Source organism: Larimichthys crocea, chromosome XXI, assembly GCF_000972845.2.
Source record: "Larimichthys crocea isolate SSNF chromosome XXI, L_crocea_2.0, whole genome shotgun sequence".
Classification (NCBI taxonomy): Eukaryota; Metazoa; Chordata; class Actinopteri; family Sciaenidae; genus Larimichthys; species Larimichthys crocea.
The window spans coordinates 2,262,042-2,270,847 of NC_040031.1; the positions used below are offsets into that span (position 1 = coordinate 2,262,042).

Sequence of the window (8,806 nt, forward strand, 5' to 3'; positions counted from 1 at the left end):
GCCAACAAATTCTGTAATTAATCGTGATTAATCCGCGAATCTATCAATAAATGTATCAATAATAAATGCATTTTTCTGAGACTGAAGCTTATAATGAATATTTATTTATGTAAAATGTTCAAATTAATGTAGAATAAACACAGAGAAAGTAAATTTAAATTCATTCATTTTATTGGCCTAAGGTGCACTATGCACGTGCAACAGAAAAAAAAGCCAGAATGAGAAATATACTGAGGGTGCCACACTCCTGTAGTGTAGACTGGGTGTTTTGTTCTTGAGGTGATATGTTAAAGTGTGTTACTTCTGTGGAATTTAAATTCGGCTTTGCAAACTGTGCAAATTGCCTTGTTTTTGTCCAACGAGCCGTCAGGCAACTTTTTTAAAATGAATGTTCCCCCTCTAAAGTCCGTCCTTATCCATCTTTCCGCCATAGACTCTCCTTTAGTTACGATAGATCATAGACATTATTACATATACTCTCCTTTAGTTAGGATAGATTATAGACATATATACATAGACTCTCCTTTAGTTAGGATAGATCATAAACATATTACATAGACAATATTACATAGACTCTCCTTTAGTTAGGATAGATCATAGACATATTACATAGACTCTCCTTTAGTTAGGATAGTCATAGACTATATACTAGACTCTCCTTTAGTTAGGATAGATCATAGACGCTCATTGAGCAGGTTGGTCCGTTGCTGCCGATACGTACCGTGTCGCCATATTGGATTGGCAGATCTGCCCGTAAACGATACAAGCAGGGCGGTGGTTAGCTATGGGCAATGTGGGCGACCGCCCAGCGCCCAGTCTCCGTGAGGGCTTTAACTTAATGCCTCTTATACACCCATTCACACACACTAATATATCTGGGAAACAAAGCTCTACTTTGCCACATCCAAAATGGCGGCCGCCACCGGAAGTAAACAAAACCGCGTTAATTGTGTTAAAAAATTTTACGCGTTAATTCTTTAAAATTAATCGACAAAATTAACGCGTTAATTTTGACAGCACTAGTTATTTTATATACCCATGCAAATTCATTTTCATTTGTCTGCGATTCAGGATGCTGGACACATTGCAATTTGGTTAAGAAAGTTCATTTCAGCCAATAATGTTTGGTACACAAATAATGAATCTGTTGTTAATAAACTTACTCATGTACTTAAGATTAACAGCTCAATGACTCGATGTTGTTTTTAGGGTACCTAGTTTGATTTATGTATTTTCTCATATGTAGGTTCTTCTGTGTAAAATAAATAATATACATAACAATGTTATAAGAGTTTTCAAGAACCCCACATCCCTCCCTCCTTTTTTTCAGGAAAGGAGATTGAAGCAAAGACTTTAAATACCTTCTGGATGTCGGTGATTTCAGTGAGTTTGATGACTTTGTTCCTCTTGGAGGATCCAGACCTGGAGCTGGAACTCTCGAAACACAGATGACTGAGGAGACAGAGAAAATTTCAGTTAAACCCCCTTTACACAGACTGAGTCAGGACTGGAACAGAGGTAAGATCCCATGCAAGTTTGTTCCTCGGTCCCAGTCGGCAGCTCGGTCTGTAAACTAAACTGAACTGACAGGAATTGGAGGACTTACTTTTCTGTGACATAGGACCCCGTTGCGGATGTAGTCTGTCGGTGTCTTCCGGTCTCTGTTGATGAGGCAGCAGCGCCAGCCATTCTCACACACTGAGACAACACAAAGAAAACCTGGTCAACAACAGCTCACATCACCTGCTGCAGGTAGTCACGACCTTGATCTGAATATCGGATATTGAATTGATGGAAATAACATGTTCCTTCTCGCCCACCTGTCAGAGGTTGCTCGGTTCCGGCAGGTTGAAGACCTCGTGAAAAGCTCCTCTCTTGGTGCTGTAGTATCGTCCTCCTCTTCGTCCCGGCTGACACCAGAGGAGCTGCAGCACCTAAGCTGCCTCGCCCCCCGCAGTCGCTGAACAAGTGGACAGAAGGGAAGTGGTGCCGATACTGGATTAGAAATTTACAGTGACAGGAAGCTGCAGACAGGGCTGGCCTGGTGTGTTGCCACATAATGAACCACCAATATTCTGATGATTTGCAATTCTTAGAGATTATCAGCAGTGAACTAAAAATGTAAAGTTTGTCCTGAGCTAGAGAGAAGAACCATCATGTAACATTAAAACAGAAAAACAAAACACAATTGCATTAAGTTCTGAAAAATGGAAATTCAATGAGCCAAAAGTTCATATAGAAACAATTAAATGTTGATACAAACCTGAACATTTTGGTAAAAACTGAAAATCTTGTAAGCTTTCACATAAGTCTGTCTTGAGTGGCACTAGTGGAAAGGGGGTGATTAAATCTAAGGGTAAAAATTTCTCACTATCAGATTACTCTGATGACTCCATCTCTAACTACATTCACACCACCGACCTCTCACTGTGAATGTAAACCACACACACCATCAGGATCCTACCTGTTCACACTCAGACAGCTGAGAGAGAAAAACAACAGAGAACTGAAACCAGACGGACCAAGAGCACCTGCTGGGACCAATAAGACAATCTGATCGTTTCCTCTGCACATCTCGATGTTTCGGTTGCTTCTTGAAATGAGTCTAAATGTAACTTTCTAGTCAAGTTTACATATTAGATTACTCAATGAGATCTTGAACCAAAAACACAATGCAGAACTTTCACTGGAAATCTGCTGCATGAACCGGAATGGAGCTGACCTCTTTGTTGGTCTCGAGAAGACCACTTGTAACAATACACTTCCTGATGGTACCAACCTCTTCTGATTTTTTAATAAAACATCCAAGTGTTTGTATTAAATTTATGTTTTGAATTTGTGCCTGAAGGTTTGGTGCTGAAATCAGATTAGGAGTAACTCACCCAGGATATAATCCTGTTGCCATGTCACTGTGGTACTGCGCTCTGTGCACTTTGTTATACTAAGTTTAGTTTTATACATTATTATAGTAATTCTGGGAAGAGTCTTTACAGCATCATATGACATGAAATAAAGCAACCTAACCAAACTGCGTATTACAGTTCAGCTGATCAGTGTTTTTCCTGATCAGCATATTGAAGTCTCAGTTAATCGGACTAGCATGAGACCATTCGTACATTAACGTTTTGGTCCACTAAAATTTGAATTGAAATTTAGCAAAGAGCACTTTGATGACCTGATAAGTGTAAAGGAGCACTAACCTGTTTTTTTCCACATCAAAACTTTTGAGGGGATTTCTTTTGACGTTTGTGGCCGCAGAGGAGGCTGGGTGAAGTCATCCGTGATCAATCTGATCAGTTGGGTCTCAGTTTGAAAGAAATTTGTTTATTAGACCTCTGCTGTAGGAAAGCACTTTAGGCACATAAGCCACATCTCGGATCAAACTGTCAGCAGCCAAGTTACATTATGGGTAATATTAGGTGTCAGGTTTTGACAAAGAAGAACACGTGGAATGAAACAAGATGGATCTCTGGTTCTGCTGCATCGATTTTGATTCTTTTTTGAAACGTCCACTGTGAGTCTGACAAGCTCTGTGAGCTGTATGTTGGATATTTCAGAGACTCACCCGTCTGCTCAGCGTGGTGGTGTTGCGCTCCTTCAGCTGCAGGTCAGTGGGTAAATTAGTCCAAATAATATAGGGGGTGTCGTAGCGTTGCCTCGCTTGGGACAACTCTTGAAGTGAGTCGATGATGAAGAACTTTTACCTGCGTACACACCTGAGGAGGAGGAAGACACTATCGGATGAAGTCATTATATCTATGATGGGAGGTTTAATATGAAGGGTGACAGACTTCAGAGTTCATACAGTCACGGAATATGGTAAGGCACCGGAAGTGTTCTGGTTTCTGTTTGTAGTCTGAGTAGTTTTGACCATCAAGTTTGAACAGCAAACATCAGTGCGGAGAGTAAAGAGACGAGAACTCGGCTGAAATGTAATCTGGAACCAATCAGCTATTATGTGACGACAGTTTATTTTAATTAGCTTCTATATGAAGTTGTCAGCATTCATATGCAGACATCTGTTTATAGAGATGAGATGAAATGTGCCAGACTATAGAAGTCTTGGCCACATATCTGCACTGGCCATTGGCCACGAGGCTAATCATCGTCAGATAATAGCCAATGGTTCTGAAATGACGTGCAACACACAACAGAAGAATTTATTTAATTAAAAGAACTTCTTTCATTTTATGTGAGACATAATAGATATTTTGTGAGAAGAGGGTGGGATGCATAACGCCTTGTTTTCACTTGTCACACCCATTCCTGGTGGAATTAAGCTGTATGTTTACTTCTTCTCTCCTTCTCTATCCCGAAATATGGTTTATATTTCATTAAAGATGTTAAAGGTGAGGTTTTATTTTAGAGGTGCAGTAATGACAGTATGTAGTGTATATTCTTGACGTACCTATGATGATCCAGCAGTTTGTGTCGCAGCAGGCAGGAGGCGATGAAGGCCACCACAGTCCAACATACAGCTTCTGAGTCAACTCTGGCTGAACCCACATGAACAGACTGCACACACACACAAAAACACACACTACAGTATTAATGTATGTATGTATATGGAGCATCCTCAGCTATCTGAACTTGATCTGAATTGTGTGCAGCAAACTCACTTCTTATTTTCTCCAGGATGTTCGCCCTCTTCCCAAAAAGATTCTGTGAGGAGAAACAAACAAACAAATACACGCTGATGTGAAACCTGTCCGGAGGCAGCGGCTGTGATGTGGAGCCTCTGACTCAGTCACGTCTCACCTGAGCTTTCTGAGCAACGTCCAGAACCAGCTGGAACTTCTCTGACACCGTCAGGTCTTCTTTAGGCGGCTCCTGTAAAACAGATGAGAAGAAATGTCATGAACACTGCATTTGTCAATCACCTGTCAATCATAAGCCACCTTGAAACACTGATGTTAAAGATCCCAATGTAAAATGCTACTGTAAAACACTGCGGTGTGAGGAGAGGTTTCTCACCACAGGCTCTGAGACTTCAGGTACGATGCTCCACTGGATCCTCCAGCCTCTGAGAGCAGTGCACCATGGGAACATACAGGTATATATGAGATAATTTCACACTCACTATGTGTCAAGATTTAAAACTGTCAGCCCAATCAGAATCCAAACTATCAGAGTCATCAGGCAGTTTTTTAAGCACAAAGGCTTCGAACGTGTGGATTTAAAAAGACGTCTGTGTTTCAGTACTGAAATTAAAAAAACATTAAATAATTCATTTTTAAATGATTAAATTTGTGATCGAGTCTGACGTGACTGACGTACTTCACAACATTTAATCCCTTAAACTACAAATCCCTGCCCTTCCACTTCCTCTTTAGTAGCTTTAAAAATAGAGCTAGACCTGCGTAGGTAGGTACACCAGGGATCAAGTAAACTTATGCATCATCAAAGGCTGATCGATGGGGTGTCTGCTGCTGTAGACATTAAGACACGGGAAAGTTTCTGATTCTGGCTGTGTGATTGGTGGACAGAAAGTGGGCCGGCTTGCACTGACCTGGCGATGAGGTAATTCAAGGAGTCGGAGGGATGGCGAGGAATAAGAACATGGGGATTGCCCAGCCGCGCCACCGCTGCGTAATGTAGACCTGTGGAGAACATGCACACACACAAAGTTCATTTTTGAGGCAGTGTGTCTTCATATAATATTAATAGATGTTAATGTTACACAAAAGTGATCAGTAGTCGAAATTACAAACAGATATCTGCAGGTCCGTTCATTAAGAACTTCAGTAACCTGTTGACCTCTCTGTGGATCACCAATGAAGCGATGGCCGACGTGACTGAGTACCAGCTGGATAAGGCAGCGAGGTTCCTCTTGAAGTTGGTCACAGGTTTGAGCCCTCGTTCTGGACACCAGACCAATCACTGACTGAGAAACCTCAGCTCTGTGTTTCTGTGTTTTATATAAATGGTTAAACAAGCAGTACACCATGTGGCCATAAGTATGTGGACAACCCTGTCCTTTTGATCTAGGTGCATTTTCCTGGTTTGGTATATTTCTTGTATTAGATGTTGTACTCACTGAGCCGTCTCATGTTTTCAGTCAACTGTGAATCAGAACCAGATGTTTAATTTCATTTAAGATAAATGCAGCTCTAACACAAGAAATAAACAGTACATTGTCAGCTTTAGTTGCTTTAAGCCTTGTGTTTCGTCGTGTGTTTTCATGAAATTGCTCTTCACCTCTTAGCACTCAGCGGCTCCTCGGTCTCCACTGTGTGCTCCTCCGGTTGAAAGCGGAAGTCCTCGATATAACGCAAAACGATCATAAAGCCATTTCAGGAAGCTGCCGGACAGAGTGTCCTTCTGTTTGTCTGAGGACAGGAACGAGAGAGTCTGTTGGAGGTTCATTAACATTTTACACACATTCATTTAAGGTATACGCTAGCTTTGTACCAAACTTTGTCCTGTATGAAAATCTCAGAGACCGATATCTGAGAACACGAAGGACAATAAACCTGACTGGGAGTAGAGTAGAGAAGACATGAATAACATGTCTGTTGCTCATTAATTATTAAACTAATCTTACACTGTTTTGCTGTAACAGTATTTTTTGGTCCCATTCATTGCTCCATAGCCAATTTACACGACTCACAGTTGGAGCTCTGCAGCTTCACATCAGCATTACACCTCTCCGTTTGAATACTCAGTACAAAAGATGAACAAATGGACATGTGAGACACAGGAAATCTTAAGTTTGACTCCCAGGGTGCATTTCAACAAGCAGATCCAATCACAGAGCTTTAAAGTGTGTTGTGTGTGTGACTAACTTCAATCTGCAGCTTCAATTAATTTCCATTCGGATTCAAGTCAATTTTGGAAGTGTGCGAGCATTTGCTACTGCTCCAATTACACTTCTGACGGCTTCCTCGACAGCCGGGCTCCTGGGTATTGTAGTATTCTGAGTTGTTTAAGTTTAAGTAATGAAAACTAATGGCCATTACATAAAGCATGGAGTTGTTATTATCCAAACACTTGTAAAATATAAGATTCTCCTACTTTCAACCACTACATTTCTGTTTTTCCATTGGAAACGATTTTCTTGAGCATGGAGAACTCAGGCAGAATATGCAGCTCACCTGTACCGCTAGTGCAGGTGGAGGAGGGCGGGGCTGGGCTTTGGGCGTCTGAGAAGGTGAGTCCTCAAAGTGAGATGACCAGCAGACATTAAACCAGAGGAACAAACTGCTTTGACTGATGTCTCATTAAATATAGTGCTTTATGAAATAAGCACCTGGATCTTAAAAGGTCGCTGATCTTCTGCTCCAGCTCACTGCTTCTGCTGCTCTCTTTCTCCAGCTCCTGCTCAGTGAATCCACGTTGGACTCCTCTTTAAGTTTCCTCAACTCCTCCTCTGAAACAGATGAATGGGCATGTGAGTCTCAGAGAGGAGCAGAGAAGCATTTTCAGACTTTTTCAGTCCCTGACAGCACCTCAGATGATTCTTTCCTTCTATCTGGCGGTGTTACATTTGGACATTTGTACATTACTGTTAAAAAGACAATACTCTCACATCCTTATGTATGTGTAGACTTAAAACAGTTTTTGGTCACTGTAATCTTTTGTCTCTTTTTCTATGAGTTAGCCAAATCAAGTCCTTGTTGAGCTGTAGTGGAGGGGCAGTAACACAGAGAATTTTGTTCTAAAAGCATTGTAACTTCAAGATATCCATTGATCAGACTAACTCAGACTGCTGAGTCTCATATTACCTTCATACAGCCTAGTGATCATGGAAATCACATAAACCACAGCGAGGAAAAATATCCAGGAGCTAATTATAGTGGTGTCACGATTCTCAAATACCACTTGACTTTTCATTTCAAGGTCAGGATCTGATTCCATTTAAACCTTTTTTTCAGCACTGATGTCTCTGCTATTGTTAGGCTATCAAGTCCTGATTTGTAAAGCAGTTTCTTCTTCTTCATGGAGATTAACTAAATGACATCAAGTGTGATAACCACCATATCTAATAAGGTCATATGGTCAAATGTAAATACTTTATTTAAATAACAATAACTTACAATTAGGGACAAACTGTTAAAAACACAGAAACAAAGCGAGTCACTAGAGATGGATAAAGAAACATCTCACCCGAAAAACAGGTCAGTTGTACTTTGATTTGATTCTGAGAGATTAGCAGTTGCTAAGGTATTTACATGTTACTGCCAGCCACTCAAAATACAGGACATCACTGCCACTGGGCAGCAGGTGCCATCTAAAAGCATTCTTATCCCTCACTTTCATTGGAATTGCTTAGCATCTCTTTATGGCCAGTACTGGGACAATAGACAATTAGGCAACTAAAACCTGTTTCAAAGTACTTAATGAATCTGTTTAAAATAGACTTGAACCTGTCCTTAAATGGCTGCAGCATCATGAATTTAATGAGGTAGCCTTGAATCACTATGGATTTTAAAAGTGTTTTGATTGAACCTCCTCCTCTTGCCAATATATTCAGTTTCATCACATCCGTTGTGATTCACCTTGTGTGTGTGTGTGTGTGTGTGTGTGTGTGTGTGTGTGTGTGTGTGTTCAGGTCAGCTTTGTTATTAATAGCTCGTGTGTGTTACATAAAGCAGACACGCAGGTATTGGATGGATACCCACGCATGGCTGTGTGCTGTGGGATGTTTGACTTTTAAACTGATGTGGGAAGCCACATGAGCCAAACGGTAATCAACACGTACCTGACCTGCACAGTTTTAACTTTTTCAGTTATTTTTTTCATTTTTGAATAACAAACTCTAGACCAGCAATAATCTTAACTCAATCCACTGAGTTAGAGATACCGG

General features: G+C 40.8%; 1 pseudogene; it reads right to left on the reverse strand.

Annotated features, from left to right (window-relative positions):
- Positions 1-6,689, reverse strand: part of LOC113744202 (GRAM domain-containing protein 4-like) — a 10,823-nt pseudogene extending 4,134 nt beyond the window's left edge.
- Positions 6,690-8,806: the final 2,117 nt, after the last annotated feature.